Source organism: Hordeum vulgare, chromosome 7H (assembly GCF_904849725.1).
Source record: "Hordeum vulgare subsp. vulgare chromosome 7H, MorexV3_pseudomolecules_assembly, whole genome shotgun sequence".
Lineage (NCBI taxonomy): Eukaryota > Viridiplantae > Streptophyta > Magnoliopsida > Poales > Poaceae > Hordeum > Hordeum vulgare.
The window spans coordinates 440053978-440071749 of NC_058524.1; the positions used below are offsets into that span (position 1 = coordinate 440053978).

Genomic DNA, 17772 nt, shown 5'->3' on the forward strand with positions numbered 1-17772 from the left:
CATCCATGTCATGATCTTTTTCTTCGGCAAGATGATTAACTCCTAACATCAAGCTTTTGTAAGTTGCAAACACCAAGTGTTGGGGATGTTGCTTCAGTTGTCGGCCACTTCGTTCCTCTTAACTAAATGTGTGCCACTGCGTCTAGTGTTCCCTGAATTTAAGCGGGAGGTTCGCCATGAAAGCTCTCGGATGACATAGCTTTACACTTGAAAAGAAATAAGACGCTAGCCCCCATACATTGTCATTATTGTTAACATCCAAACATTTGTTGAGTGTCTCGGAAGGAATTTCGCAAACAAAAAGTGCCTCAGAAGCAAAAAAATCACGACAATACTTCCTTGTGTACTTTTATTCCGCCATGGGTATGTTGTTAGGATGATATCCTCTCGAGTGGGCCCAACGGCCCACCGGGCCCTTAGATCCGCGTCCTGATTGGGGGCTCCCAACCCACTATGGTTGACGGGTCTCGGTCACCTTTTCTATATAAAGAGGTGGGGCGGCGGCACGCAACACGATGTTCGTCACGACCCATACACCCCACCGACAAAACCTATCGATCTAGGTCAGCACAGTTGTGACGGGAAGCACTGTCACCACTGCCCACTCACCGTCGTCACCGTCGCCCTACTCCATGGCCACCTTATCGGGCTCATCGAACTAAGGAGAAGGTATCCGTCCTCCTTCCATCTCTATCTCTCAAATGCCTAGACAAGTACCAAGCAAAGACACACACATGGTGATAGCTATCGATTAGATCTAGCCTAGCTAATCTCATAAGTCTTTCAATGGTGTCAAGAGCAAGAGTTGGTGTAGAGTTTTTGCTAGTAAAGAAATCAAAGATTTTTTCCCTCCTGAAGTACCCTAGTCAGAGGGCAAAGAAACGCTCACCGGAAAAAGAGTGCCGCCGATGGGCCGTGTCATTCCTCTCGATCCAGATGTGCATCATCCAGTGAGGCATTTGGAAGAAAAAGACAAACCCCTGAAGGGGCAAAGGGCACTATTTTCCAAACCGCTCGACGTAGGTGCGCTCACCAGAAGGGGAATGCACGACCGGCGAAGCGGATGGCAACGATGCCACTGCTCGTTGCTCCATAGTCATCGACTACAAGGAAACAGAGGGGGAGCGAGGGCGCAGCTGCGACTCCTTCTCTCAGCCACACAAGGCAGTGGATGAAGAAAAGAAAGAAGGGAAGCAGACGTGACTCACGTGGTGCGGTGGCGTCCAACACCATCACCGGTTTGCCGACAACGCAGCATGACGCTACGGAGATTGAGAGATACAGTGGGGCGTGCGGGGGGAAATGAACCTAGGGTTCCCCTCGGCCGCACGGTTGCACAGGTTTTGTATGAGCGAAACTCGCGCGTGGCCATCAGATGAAATCGGACGGGCCAGTCGCCAGCGAGAGCTCGCCATAGTGGGTCGTGGGCCGCTTGTGCCGCTCGCCGCGGGATGGGCCAGTGTGGCGCCTGGAGAGCAGGCCGTGGGCTAATTTCGCCTAGAAGAGTCGTGCATGGCATGCGCACGCCGTTGGTCGGGCAGAGCAACACCCATGTTGCGTTTTATTTATTTTTTGTCCATTTTTTGCGAAAATTTCATCCAGTTTCTTTCTATTCAAAATTATCAAACGAATGTTTTTAAAAAAATAGAAAAGTAAAATAAATGTTTCTGAAAAGTATAAAGTTCATGAATTTTTATTCATGCTTTCCACTTCAAATAAATCAAAGTGCTCTTTTAAAGGGTAAATAGAACTCAAGTGACAATTAAATTTTAAGAGCATGTTATGGAGATTATAGAAACAATTATGATTCTGTTATTTTTATGACCAACGTTGTTAATAACATAACCATGATTTATTGTTGTTATATGTGCATTTATTTCTATTTTCTACCCAACGATGATTGATACGTCTCCAACGTATCTATAGTTTTTGATTGTTCCATGCTATTATATTATCTGTTTTGGATGTTTTGTATGCATTAATATGCTATTTTATATTATTTTTGGGACTAACCTATTGACCTAGAGTGTAGTGTCAGTTTCTGTTTTTTATGTTTTTTAGTATTGCAGATAAGGAATATTAAACAAAGTCCAAACAAAATAAAATCTTCGTAATGATTTTTCTTGGACCAGAAGAAACCTGACACACTTGCAGAAAGGGGCAGGAGACCTGCACAGAGACGACAAGCCTGCAGAGAGCGCCATAGGGGGGCGCCCCTGCCTTGTGGGCCACCTGCAGGCCTCCAAACCCTAATCTTCATCCTATAAATTCCCAAATATTCCCCCAATACCAGAAGGAGACACCAAAAAATACTTTTCCGCCGCCGTGAGCCTCTATTCCCTTGAGATTCAATCTGGGAGCCTTTTCTGGTAATCAGCCAGACGGTGAATCGATCACGGAGGGCATCTACATCAACTCCATTGCCCCTCTGATGATGCGTGAGTAGTTCACCAAAGACCTATGGGTCCATAGCTAGTAGCTAGATGGCTTCTTCTCTCTCTTTGTTCTTCAATACCATGTTCTTTATGATCTTCATGGAGATCCATCCGATGTAATACTCTTTTGCGGTATGTTTGTCCATATCTAATGAATTGTGGGTTTATGTTCAGAATATCTATGAATATGATTTGAATCTTCTCTAAATTCTTATATGCATGATTTCATATCTTAGCAAGTCTCTTCTAGTTAATGGTTTGGTTTGGCCAACTAGATTGGTAATTCTTGCAAAGGTATAAGTGCTTAGTTTTGGGTTCAATCTTGTGGTGTCCTCACCTAGTGAAAAAGTAGGGGTAGCGAGGCACGTATTGCATTGTTGCCATCGAGGATAAAGATATGGGGTTTTCATCAGATTGCTTGAGTTTATCCCTCTACATCATGTCATCTTACCTAACAAATTACTCTCTTCTTCATGAACTTAATACTCTAGATGCAGGCAGGAGTCGGTCGATGTGTGGAGTAATAGTAGTAGATGCAGAATCGTTTCTGTCTACTTGACATGGACGTGATGCCTATATGCATAATCATTGCTTTGGATATCTTCATAACTATTCGCTTTTCTATCAATTGCTCGACAGTAATCTGTTCACCCACCGTATTATTTTCATTCATGAGAGAAGCCTCTAGTGAAACCTATGGCCCCCGGGTCTATTTTCCATATTATACTTTTAGATCTATAAACAAAAAATCCCAAAAATATTTTGCTTCCATTTCTTTACTTTTGTTTTACTTTTAGTTCTGGCAATCTTTCATATCTATCTGTATCAGATCTCATCCTTGCAAATAATCGTGAAGGGATTGAAAACCCCTTTTTAGCGTTGGGTGCAAGTGTTTGATTTTTTGTGTAGGTGCTAAGATTGGGGCCTTGCTTGTTCCTCCTACTGGATTGATACCTTGGTTCTCAACAAACTAAGGAAATACTTATCAACTTTTCTTCATCACCCTTTGCTCTTCAAGGGAAAACTAACGCAACCTGAAGAAGTAGCAAGAAGAATTTCTAGCGCCATTGCCGAGGAGGATACATAGCAAGATCAAGCCTACCAAGTACCCATCACAAACTCATCTCTTGGAGTTACTTTATTTGCCATTTGCCTCTCGTTTTCCTCTCCCCCACTTCTAAAATTATTTTCAAAAAATACAAAAAATTTCCTTTTTATTCACCCTTCTTCCGTTCGTCTTTTCGTTTGATTGTGTGTGTGCTATATTGCTTGCTTTGTCACAATGACTCAAGAGAATACCAAGTTATGTGATTTCTCCACTACTAATAATAATGATTTTATTAGTACTTTGATTGCTCCCGCCACTAGTGCAGAATCTTATGAAATTAATGCCGCTTTGCTCAATCTTGTTATGAATGAATAATTTTCTGGCCTTCCTAGTGAAGATGTCGCATCCCATCTAAATACTTTCGTTGAGTTGTGTGATATACAAAATAAGAAAGATGTGGATAATGAAATTGTTAAATTGAAGCTATTTCAATTCTCACTATGATTTCGTGCTAAAACTTGGTTTTCATCTTTACCTAAAAATAGTATTGATTCATGGAATAAGTGTAAAGATGCTTTTATTTCCAAGTACTTTCCTCCCGCTAAGATTATTTCCCTTAGGAACAATATAATGAATTTTAAGCAACTTGATCATGAGCATGTTGCACAATCTTGGGAGAGGATGAAACCTATGATTAGGAATTGCCCCACACATGGTTTGAGGTTATGGATGATTATACATTTTTTTATGCGGGATTGAATTTTCCTTCTAGAAATATTTTAGATTATGTCGCGGGTGGTACTTTTATGGAAATCACATGAGGAGAAGCTACTAAACTCCTAGATAATATTATGGCAAATTACTCTCAATGGAATACCGAAAGATCTCCTACTAGTAGAAAAGTGCACGTTATTGAAGAAATAAATACTTTGAGTGAAAAGATGGATGATTTGATGAAATTGTTTGCTAGTAAGAGTGATCATATCGATCCCAATGATATGCCTTTGTCTTCATTGATTGTAAATAATAATGAATCTATCTTTGTTAATTTTGTTGGTAGGAACAACTTTGGCAATAATGCGTATAGAGGTAATTTCAATCCTAGACCGTTTCCTAGTAATTTCTTTAACAATTATGGTAATTCCTACAACAATTCTTATAGAAATTATAGTAAGATGCCCTCTGATCTTGAGAATAATATTAAAGAATTAATTAGCTCACAAAAAGGTTTGAATGTTATGATTGAAGAAAAATTGCTCAAGATTGATGATTTGCCTAGGAACATTTATAGAATTTCTCTTGAGATAGATTCTTTGAAAATTATATCTATTCCACCCAATCATGATATTAATGAGTCTTTAAAAGCTATGAAAATTTCTATTGATGAGTGTAAGGAAAGAACAGCTAGAATACGTGCTAAGCGTGAATGGCTTGAATAGGTGTTTTCTCGTGATAATAATGATGGAGATCTTAAAGTGATTGATCTCACTCCTATTGAATCTTTGTTTTCTAGTATAAATCTTGAAAAAGATGGGACTGGAGATGAGTCAACTTTAGTTAAAAGGCGTCCTAGTGATGCAGAGTTTATAGATCACAATGCTAAGATTGATAAAAGTGGGATTGAAGAGGTCTTTAAATAGCAATGAACCCACTCTTTTGGATTTCAAGGAATTTAATTTTTATAGTTGTTCTTTGATTAATTGCATTTCCTTGTTGCAATCCATGTTGAATTCTGTGCATGCTTATAATCAAAATAAAGCTTTTACTAAACATATTGTGGATGCTATGATGAAACCTTTTGAAGAAAAACTTGAGTTGGAAGTATCTATACCTAGAAAGATTTATGATGAGTGGGAACCTACTATTAATATTTAAATTAAAGATTAGGAGTGCCATGCTATGTGTGATTTGGGTGCTAGCGTTTCCACGATTCCAAAAACTTTATGTGGTGTGCTAGGATTCCGTAAATTTGATGATTGCGCTTTAATTTGCATCTAGTGGATTCTACAATTAAGAAACCTACGGGAAGGATTAATGATGTCCTTATTGTTGCAAATAGGAATTATGTGCCCGTAGATTTCATTGTTCTTGATATATATTGCAATCCTACATGTCCTATTATTCTTGGTAGACCTTTCCTTAGAATGATTGGTGTAATTATTGATATGAAAGAAGGAAATATTAGATTCCAATTTCCATTAAGAAAAGTCATAGAGAGATTTCCTAGAAAGAAAATGAAATTACCTTATGAATCTATTATGAGAGCTACTTATGGATTGCACACCAAAGATGACAATACCTAGATTTGTTGCATTATGCCTAGCTAGGGGCGTTAAACAATAGCGCCTGTTGGGAGGCAACCCAATTTTATTTTTATGATTTTGTTTTTGCTTCTGTTTTTGAGTGATGCACACATTATTAACTCTGTAATAATTGTCTTTTCTTTTTTTAATTAGTGTTTGAGCCAAGTAAGACCTTTGGGATGGTCTACGGTGTTTGCAAGTTGATTTTGCTGGAAAAGAGAACTTTTGCCCTCAGTCCAGAAATTTTGTAAATTCACTGGATAGTTAGTTTGATCTGAAATTTTTACACAAGATTTGTCTAAAAATTTCCCTGATTGTCCTAATTTTTCAGAATTTTTGAGTTACATAAGAATCTGAACTTTATAGATTGCTACCGATTGTTCTGCTTTTTGACAGATTTTGTTTTCTTTGTGTTGTTTGCTTAGTTTGATGAATCTATGGGTCGTATCGGGGGGTATGGACCATGGAGAAGTTGTAATAGAGTAAATATTATACCAATATAAATAAAGAATGAGTTCACAATAGTACCTAAAGTGGTGATTTATTTTTCTTATAATAACGGATCTCATGAGTTTTCTGTTGAGTTTTGTGTTGTGAAGTTTTCATGTTTTCGGTAAAGATTTGATGAACAATGGAATAAGGATTGGCAAGATCCTATGCTTGGAGATACCCAAGGAACCCCAAGCAATATTCTAGGATACCAAAGATACTAAGCTTGGGGATGCCCGGAAAGTCATCCCCTCTTTCGTCTTCAATCCATCGGTAAATTTACTTGAGGCTATATTTTTATTCACCACATGATATGTGTTTTGCTTGGAGCGTATTGTATTATATGAGTCTTTAATTTTTAGTTTTCCACAATCAACCTTTATGCACACATATTTTGAGAGAGACACGTTGAGTCATGAATTTATTAGAATAATCTATGTGCTTCACTTTAATCTTTTGAGCTAGGCAATGTTGCTCTAGTGCTTTACTTATATCTTTTCAAGCACGGTGGTGTTTTATTTTATAAAAATTATTAAACTCTCATAACTCACTTACATTATTTTTAGAGTATTTTAAAAAGCATGGTAATTGGCTTAGGTTATGAATTTAGTCCTAATATAATGGGCATCCAAGAGGGATATAATAAAAACTTTCATATTAAGTGCATTCAATATGATGAGAAGTTTGATTCCTTGCATATAGTTTTCAGATATAAAGATGGTAATATGAGAGTCATGCTAGTAAGTAATTATGAATTGGAAGAAATACTTTTGTTAAATCTTGTGATTACCATAGCATGCATGTATGGTGAACCATTATGTGATGAAGTCGGAGCATGATTTGTTGAATGATTGTCAACCTTTGTGTGGAGGTCGGTATCGCGCCATGGTTAACTCCTACCAACCCTTCCCCTAGGAGCATGCGTGTAATACTTTGCTTCCATAACTAATTGGCTTTTTTAATAAGTATGTGAGTTATTTATGACTAATGTTGAGTTCATGGATTATATGCACTTTCACCCTTCCACCTTTGCTAGCCTCTCTAGTACCGCACAACTTTTGTCGGTACATTAAACCCACCTTCCTCAAAACAGCCATTATATAGTTTCCTCAAAACAACCACCATATCTACCTATTATGGTATTTTCATAGCCATTCCGAGATACATTGCCATGCAACACCATCGTCCCAGGTTTTTTATGACACGCACCATCACTTCCGTATTGGTTATAGAGTCATATTTTGTTCTAGATATCAAGTTATAATCTTTAAGATGTAAGTAAATAAAAGTGTGATGATTTGCATTATCAGAGCATTGTCCCGTGTGAGAGAAGGATGATGGAAGCTATGTTTCCCTCACAAATTGGGATGAGCCTCCGGACTTTACAAAAAATAGAAGAGGCCAGCGAAGCGCATAAAAATAAAAGAGGCCAAAGATGCCCATAAAAAAGAATTGAGAGAAAAAGATAAAAGGGACAATGCTACTATCTGTTTCCACACTTGTGCTTCAATGTAGCACCATGGTCTTCATAGAGAGACTCCTATTTTGTCACTTTATATAACTAGTGGAATCTTATCTTTTGCACAACCACTTAGTTTTCTTTTTGAGCTTTCATACACGTATAGCTCTAGTGCATTTGTTGCATGGAAATCCGTACTCACTCACATTGATATCTATTGATGGCCATCTCCACAGCCCGTTGATACCCTAGTTGATGTGAGACTATCTTCTCTTCTTTTTGTTGCAACCTCCACCATATTCTATTTCACCTATAGTGCCATATCCATGGCTCACGATCATGTATTGCGTGAGAGTTGAAAAGGTTTGAGAACATCAAAAGTGTGAAACAATTGTTTGACTTTCATCGGGGTTGTGCATGATTTAGATACTTTGTGTGGGCAAGATGGAGCATAGCCAGACCATATGATTTTGTAGCGATACCATTCTAAGGCCATGTTATTTCGAAAGGACGCAGTTGCCTTGTTAGTACTTGAAGTGTTATTGTTTTTATGTCAATATTAGACTTTTGTTTTGAATCTTATGAATCGGAATATTCATGCCACAATGCAGAATATTACATGGATAAATATGTTAGGTAGCATTCACATCAAAAAATCTATTTTTATCATTTACCTACTCAAGGACGAGCAGGAATTAAGCTAGGGGATGCTTGATACGTCTCCAATGTATCAATAATATTTGATTGTTCCATGCTATTATATTATCTGTTTTGGATGCTTATATGCATTAATATGCTATTTTATATTCATTTTTGGGACTCACCTATTAACCTAGAGCCTAGTGTCAGTTTCTGTTTTTCCATGTTTTTAAGTATTGCAGATAAGGAATATTAGACGGAGTCCAAACGGAATAAAATCTCCGAAATCATTTTTCTTGGACCAGAAGAAACCTGCCAGACTTGGAGAAGGGGGCAGGATACCTGCCGAGAGACGACAATCCTGCAGGGCGTGCCCTAGGGGGGCGCCCCTGGCTTGTGGGCCCCCTACAGGCCTCCTAACCCTAATCTTCGTCCTATAAATTCCTAAATTTTCCCCCAATACCAGAATAAGAGACCAAAATATACTTTTTCGCTGCCGGGAGCCTCTATTCCCATGAGATCCAATGTGGGAACCTTTTCCGGTAATCTGCCGGAGGGGGAATAGATCACAGAAGGCATCTACATCAACTCCATTGCCTCTCCGATGATGCGTGAGTACTTCACCACAGACCTAAGGGTCCATAGCTAGTAGCTAGATGCCTTCTTCTCTCTCTTTTGCGGTGTATTTGTCGAGATCCTATGAATTGTGGGTTTAGGTTCAGATTATCTATGAATAATATTTGAATCTTCTGTGAATTCTTATATGCATGATTTCATATCTTAGCAAGTCTCTTCGAGTTATTGGTTTGGTTTGGCCAACTAGATTGGTAATTCTTGCAATGGGAGAAGTGGTTAGTTTTGGGTTCAATCTTGCGGTGTCCTCACCCAGTGAAAAAGTAGGGGTAGTGAGGCACGTATTGCATTGTTGCCATCGAGGATAAAAAGATGGGGTTTTCATCATATTGCTTGAGTTTATCCCTCTACATCATGTCATCTTACCTAATGTGTTACATTGTTCTTCATGAACTTAATATTCTAGATGCAGGCAAGAGTCCGTCATTGAGTGGAGTAATAGTAGTAGATGCAGAATCGTTTCGGTCTACTTGACACGGACATGATGCCTATATGGATAATCATTGCCTTGGATATCTTCATGAGAGGAGCCTCTAGTGAAACCTATGGCCCCCGGGTCTATTTTCCATCTTATACTTTCAGATCTATAAACCAAAAATACCAAAAATATATTGCTTCCATTTATTTAATTTTGTTTTACTTTTAGTTCTAGCAATCTTTTATATCTATCTCTATCAGATCGCATCCTTGCAAATAACAGTGAAGGGATTGACAACCCCTTTTTAGCGTTGGGTGCAAGTGTTTGATTGTTTGTGTATGTGCTAAGATTGGGGCCTTGCTTGTTCCTCCTTCTGGATTGATACCTTGGTTCTCAACAAACTGAGGGAAATACTTATCTACTTTGCTGCATCACCCTTTCCTCTCCAAGGGAAAACCAACACAAGCTCAAGAAGTAGCAATGATATAGTTTTAATTGCACAAACAGTTGTATGTTTTAATTTTGTCAACATTGGATTAATGCATGCAATTGTTGTTATGATCTCACTATATTATGGTTTTTAGGAGGGTACTACTTGATGAGATGCATCAAGGATGTTCCAACCCTTAGAGGTGACAACTACACTGAATGGAGAAAGAAGCTCGACTTGGCTTTTGTATGTGCTGAAGTGGACTGGGTTGTGGAGACTCCATAGCCGGTCAGACCAATAGAGAGAGTCAAAGATGCAAATAAAGATGATGATGCTTGGGAGAAAATGAAGAGGGATTATGCTCCAGTAGAGCGGTCATATACCCTCAAGAACCAAAAGTGGCTCACCGCTAATAAAAAGTGCATGACTTTCATAAAGAACACAATTGAGAACGCTATTGTGGGCTCAATTGCAGAGTGTACTTCAGTAGGGGAGTTTCTTGAAAAGTTAATGATCCAGTTCACTGGTTCTTCAATTATATATGCTACCCAGTTGCTAAAGCAGTTGGTGATAGAAAAGTACACAAGCGGTGGACATGGCGTAAGAGAGCACATCCTCATGATGAGCAAGATGGCAGCTAACCTTAAACCCATGGATTCGGACTTGGACCTCAAGCTTGCACTTCTTGTTCACCTGGTTATGGCTTCAATCCCAAAAGAGTTTGACACTTCTGTTGTCGACTACAACATGTCACCTGAAAAATGGGACATTGAAAAGACTATAGCTATGTGTGTACAAGAAGAGGAAAGACTTAAAACCTCACATGGTGGATATCTGAACTATGTGAAGGATAACAAGAAAATTAACTACAATAAAAGTAGCAATGGTTCCCCTTCAAAGTAACATGGGAAATCTCCCACGCAATATCAGCATATGCACAGCTCTCTTCCAATGGACAAAGATACATGTCTCCACTCTAAGAAGACTCGCATTACAAGAAAGATTGCCATATTTGTCTAAAGTCAATAATGGCAAAGAAAGGTAACAACACTATTTCCTTTGTAAATGCATCCTTGTATACACAGTTTTCGAAATATACTTGGTGGATTAACTTATGTGCAATTGTTCATGTTGCAAATTCATTACAAGGATTCCTTTCCACGCGGACTACGCAAAGAAGCGAAAGATGCACTAAAGTCGCAAATGGAGTTCAAGCAGAAGCTGAAGCTGTTGGTGAAATCTCCCTCGAGTTAGCTGATGGATACATGCTTCTGCTTAGAGATGGTTTATATGTTCCTTCATTACACAGAAACTTGGTTAGTGTTTCATGTTTGGACAAAGATCATTATGAATGTTATTTTGGACATGGCAAGTGTGCCATATGGTTTGATAATGCTTATGTGGGTGTTGCTTTACTTCACAATGAGCTTTATTTATTATCACAACATGAAAAAATGTATTTTATGTGTAATGTGCATGAGAATGTTGCTGCGTAGGATAAAGAACAAAAGAAAAGAAAGAGAAATCATGACTCATCGAAATTATGGCACTTTCGCTTGGGCCATATTTTGAAGGGGAGAATAGAAAGACTAGTTTAAAATGAAATTCTTTCTCCATTAGAGTTCTAAGACTTAGAACAATGCATAGATTGCATTAAAGTAAAGTATGTAAAACAAATCAAAAAGGGTGCAAACTGAAGCACGGGACCACTAGAAATCATTCACATTGACATTTGTGGACCATTTCGTGTGAAAAGTGTGGATGGATGTGACTCGTTCATAACATTCACAGATGATTACTCCCGATATGGTTATATTTATCCAGTCAAAGAAACATCTCAAGCGCTGGATAAATTTAAGATATTCAAATCTAAACTTGAAAATCAGCATGATAAAAGAATAAAGATATTGAGATATGACCGTGGGGGAGTACTACGGTCGGCACACTCCATTTGGCAAGTCCCTAGACCCTTTGCAAGGTTCTTACAAGAGACTGGCATAGTGGCCCAATATTCAATGTCGGGCGAGCCTCAGCAAAATGGAGTAGTTGGAAGGCGTAACCGTACACGTATGGATATGGTGCACATCATGATGAGTTACTCCCCTTTGCGATTGGGATTATGGATGGAAGCGCTTAAAACTGCCATTCACATTCTCAATTGTGTGCCAAGCAAGTCTGTGCCCAAAACACCTTATGAGTTCTGGACAGGAAGAGTGCCCTCCTTACAACACTTCAGGGTGTGGGGGAGCCCAGCTAAAGCCAAAATGCCTAATCCAAATATTGCAAAGTTAGATCCCAAAACAATAAGTTGCCACTTCATTGGCTATCTTGATAGATCAAAGGGTTTTCGTTTCAACAGTCAAGACAGATTCACAAAGTTTGTAGAAACAATACATGCAGTCTTCTTAGAGGACGAAATGATGAGGGGGCATGGTAGCTCGGAAGATTGATTTTGAGGATAAGAGGGTGCATGCACCTAATCCGATGATTCAGGAGCCAATTTCTCACTACCTATTGTAACTGCACCAACAATCCCTAAGGTTCTGGTACAAGCACCTGTTGTAACTCCACCCATGACAACTATGGGAGAAGACCTGGAACCTGTCCGTCAGGAGCCGACTGAACCCATTGTTGGGCATGAAGGGGAGGTGCAACAACCATTTTTAGAAGATGTGCCGGAATTTGAGGCACATATTGTGCTAGAGAATGAGGACCCTAGAAGGTCTAAAAGAACTAGAGTATCAGCTATTTCTACTGATTATAATGTTTATAACATAGAAATGGTTCATATGGAAGGTGATCCCACTTCATATGAAGAAGCCATGAGAAGCCCTCACTCATCCAAGTGGCTGGAGGCAATGGAAGACGAGATGAAATCGATGAGTTCAAATGATATTTGGGACTTAGAAAATATTCCTAAAGGAGCCAACATAGTAGGTTGTAAATGGGTCTAGGAAACTAAGTATGACTCTAATGGGAATGTAGAAAAGTATAAAGCACGACTTGTGGCAAAAGGATTTACACAAAGAGAAGGGGTAGATTACAATGAGACATTTTCCCTACTCTCATGTAAACATTTCTTCAGAATCATAATGGCATTAGTTGCACATTTTGATTTAGAGCTACATCAAATTGATATAAAGACAACATGTCTAAATGGGGCCTTAAAAGAAAATGTTTACATGAAACAACCCAAGGGTTTTATCATGGAAGGCAAGGAAGATAAGGAAAGTCGCCTGAAGAAATCCATTTATAGATTAAGGAAAGCCTCTAGACAGTGGTATCTAATGTTTAATGACACAATTAAAAGATTTGGATTTAAAGAGAATGTTGAGGATAACTGCATTTATGCAAAGTTCAAAAACGGGAAATATATTTTCCTAATCTTGTATGTAGATGATATCTTGCTTGCTAGGAGTGATGTTAGTCTCCTACAAGAAACAAAGAAGTTCTTATCCTCAAATTTTTATATGAAAGATCTTGGTGAAGCATCATATGTTTTAGGCATCGAAATTCACCAAGATAGGAAAAATGGAGTTTTAGGACTATCATAGACGTAGGGGTGTAGGGCGAGCGGGACTGCCCACTAAGCCGCAACGCCGTCCCGCGAAAAAAGCCTAGCAGGTGTCGTTGGGTTGACCGCATCATCTCAAGCGGGATCACACGGCATGACCGCTTCAGCCGCCGGGAGTCCCGTGTATCCCGCATATGTCGTATAGTGGATGGAGTGACTGGGCTCTCCGATGACGGTGCAGGATGCGTGTCGCGGCCTAGGGACGAGGGTGGCCGGTGCAGCATCGTGCTGCACGCGGGAACAAGACAAGGGCGGGGTGTGGCTTCTCTCTCTATCTGCCGACAGGATTTACCGCATCTGGTACCTCGACCACCTTGGTCCGTGGACTTTTGAGGCAGCAAGCGCAACCAGCCAATGTAAAGGACAGTGCACAGCCGTTCACCTGGCCGGCGGCGGAAGGAGAGGGAGCCATGTCAGAGCTCGCAGCGGGTGCCGTGAGCTCACTGCTGTCCGTCATCCGCAATGAGGCGCTGCTAGTAGGTGGCGTCCGAGACGACGTGCAGTTTATCAAGGAGGAGATGGAGATCATGAAGAGCGTCCTGGCACACCTGGCCAGGTGGGTGCCCCCCGGCGGCGAGCACGACGAGCAGGTGCACACCTGGATGAACTAGGTGCGGCTGCTCGCCCAGGACTGCAACAACTGCATCGACCTCTACCTGTATCGGGGGAACCCCGATGTCCACCGCGCCAGAGGCGGCCTCCGACGCTACCTCTGGTGGGCCACCTGGTTCCTACACAAGCTAGTCGTGCAGCACCTCGCTGCTGAGCAGCTCATACAGGACAACAGCAAGAAGGAGATGATACGCCTCGCCTTCTGCCCAGAGGCGCTGATGCACGCGTCTGCGGCGGCAGCACGACGCCCTCGCCGCTGTTGATCTCGTCGCCTTCTGGCCCCGCTCCTGATGTTCTCGACGAGCAACAACAACATCGCATGCGTCGACTATATGACGGGTCTTTGACGGGCTTACGCGGGCTGCCGCGTTGTGTGCCAAAAGGGATGTGGCATGAGGCGGGCTGCTCGCGGTGGCCACTAAAAATGCAGGCTCCCGCTTCGGTGTTCGGCGGACAGTCGCGTCCCGGCCCGAGTGCAACCTGACATAGAAGGCATATTTAGAAAAGGTTCTTAAAAAGTATAATATGCATTTGAATAATGCCACATCTGGTCCTATAGTCAAGGGCGACTATTTTGGGAAATTCCAATGTCCTAAGAACCAGTAGGAGATTGATCAAATGAAAGCAATACCATATGCTTCGGCTATTGGAAGTTTACTCTATGCACAAGTGTGCACTCGCCCCTGAGTTAGATTTTGTCACCAGGGTACTCGGTAGATATCAAGAGGATCCAGCCACATAGCACTAGAAGATGGTAAAGAAAGCATTGCGTTATGCGCAAGGCACAAAGAACCTCATGATAACATACACAAGATCTGATTCCCTATAGATAGGAGGGTATTCAGACGCAGATTTTGCGGGAGACAAAGATGATAGAAAATCCATGTCAGGATACGTGTTCACTCTCGTTGGAGGGACTATTTCATGGAGAAGCTCCAAACCGTCAATAGTTGCATCATCCACCCATGATGTATACCGAATTTATAGCATGTTTTGAGGCCACGGGGAGGTGATATGGTTAAAGAAATTTATACCCGACTTGAAAGTGGAAGATTGTATTGATAAACCACTAAAGATATATTGTGACAACTAGCCCACAGTATTCTATGCTCATAGCAACAAGTCGAGTAATGCTGCGAAACCAATAGAGATAAAGTATTATGTTGTGAAAGATAAGATCCAGGATCACACTAAAAGACTCGAGCATATAAGGACGAAGGATATCTTTGCGGGTATGCTTACGAAAGGCTTACCACCCCTTGTGTTCAAGGAACACTTAGCCGACATGGGTTTAAGGGAAAGCCTATGATTCATGGATCATGAGAGGCCCAAAAGGAACAAAATTTGTTTCAAAACAAAGAGGTATGTTGTAGTTGTCTGATTCTATCGAAAATTCAGTTGTGACGATGAAACATGTTCTATGTATTGATCTGTGATGAAACAATTAAGTTAAAAGTAAAGTTGAGATCAAGGGGGAGAATGTTCGGATAATCTCCTCCCGAGTGGGCCCAATGGCCCACCGGGCCCTTAGATACGCACCCTCATCGGGGGCGCCCAACCCACTATGGTTGACGGGCCTGTGTCACGTGTGCTATATAAAGAGGTGGGGGCCTGCAGCATGCAACACGAGGTTCATCACGAGCCATACACCCCACCGACAAACCTTATCGATCTAGGTCAGCACAGTTGTTACGGGAAGCAGTACCGCCATTTCCCACTCACCACCGTCACCATCGTCCTCCTCCAAGGCTGCCTTGTCGGGCTCATCGAGCCAAGGAGAAGGTATCCCTTCTCCTTCCATCTCTCTCTCAAATGCCTAAACAAGTACCAAGCAAAGACTCACACATGGTGACAGCTACCGATTATGGGTTAAGAGTATGCTCTATCGGCAGGGACGCATGCATGTTTATATGCGCTCTAGGCCCCAAAATAGATATAGGTTGGTTAGATTAGGCTTGATCTCCAAATTAGGTAGATACTAGAAGATAAACCCTACCTAACTCGGGTTATTACAATAGATATAGACACGCACACAATACAATGTTTCACATTCCCCCTCAATCACAACTATCTAAGTTGAGATTGTTTCTAAATGACTCTAATTGCCAAATGCGAGCAGTTTAGTAAACTCATGTGCAACTTGATCGTTTCTACACTGTGTGACGCCTAAGCGTTCGACGCCACATGCCCGACCACGCTAGACAGGCCGGCCCCACCACCACACAGTGCGACGCCTAAGCCTCAGGCGTTGCACACTCTGCAGTGTGGCGCCGAGCGCTTAGGCGCCACACTGTGACTTATACAATCTTGTCCTTCGAGCTGGCCAACGCCATGTCGCGTGCCGCCAGCCTCCACCGCTCGCTCTCAGCCGCCGAGGCCGCGCGCTGCTCGGCCCGCTCTGCCTCGGCTCCCACGCCGTGCACGCGCTCTGCTGCTGCTCGTAGGGGCAGATGTAGTTGAGCCCGATGAGCAGCTCGCACAACACCACCTCCGTCCTCTCCCTGTCGGCGGAATACAAGGTCGGCACACGCGCTCCGACTCCAGCTGCAGCTCCACACGCTTCAGCCTCCATGATGCTTCTTTCCGGTCCGCGGCCCAGGCGCGGTGCCCCTCGTCCCGCTCCCTGCAGCACTCGGACAGCTCCGCCAGCACTGCCTGAGGAGCATCCACCACCATGCTCGGCGGCGGCGGCTGCTTGGCGATCCCGAACCCGGCGCTGTCCTCCGCCACCTGCTGCTGCTGCTACATCCATGGCGCGCCGACCGGGGGCGCGGCAACGACAGAGGCGAGGCTGAGTGTGACGGACGGCGACGGCAGCGCATTAGAGACGGGCGCGCCATTGGTGGCGGTGGACGATATCTAGGGCGGGAGCATGGAAACTGCCATGAGGTGGTGGTGCAGCGGCGCCGCCCCGACCTGCTGCCTCTCCTTGACAAGCTTCTCGGCGAAGTTCTCGAGCAGCCACTCGTACCTTCCCCTCTCGTCGGGGCTGGGCTCGGGCGGCGGCCTCCGGCTGTCCCTGATCTCCCGCTGCTGCTTCTCCTTGAACACCTCCCACCAATTGCCAAGCCGCTTGGCCGTCCGGCCAGGCACCTCGGCGGCGATCTTCTTCCACTTGTTGTCGTGCTTGGCCTGGAGGCAGATGACGAGCCGTTGTTCGTCGTCGGTGAGGGACCCTTTCTTGATGCCGGGGCGGAGGTAGTTCTTCCAGCGCTCGAGGCAGGACTTGGCGTCGCGGTCGAGGGGCGCGTTCATCCGCTGCGCCAACAGGTTCCACTCACGGGGGCCATACTGCCGGACGTAGGAGCAGAGGATGGCGTCTTCCTCACGCCGCCACCGTTGTCTCTCCTTCCTCTCCATCTGCACCTGCACCATAGGCCATCGCCCATCCCAACTCCTCACACGTCATAATGCACTCTTCATCCATCCATCCATCTATCCGACCGTCCATCCATCCATACATGAAGGAAAAAATAAATATCAAATTAGCTTCTTGCAAGTCAAAGATGTAGTCTTCAGAAAGTACAAGGAGTAGCGGCAGTGATAATTTTCAGGCAAAGGAAACGAGAATGAGAGAGAAACGACTGGTGGTTTATTAGCTGCTTTATTCATGGCGGCATTAATAAGGTTTTAGTTGAGGAATCCATTACTCTCATATGCACCACACCTGTGTAACAACTAGCTAGAGGACTGGAGCTGCCTCCATAGGCGGCCAATAGAGGCAGCAAACAC

General features: G+C 42.6%; 1 pseudogene; it reads right to left on the minus strand.

The window, feature by feature from the left end:
- Positions 1 to 14168: 14168 nt before the first annotated feature.
- Positions 14169 to 17400, minus strand: LOC123409050 (annotated as a pseudogene).
- Positions 17401 to 17772: the final 372 nt, after the last annotated feature.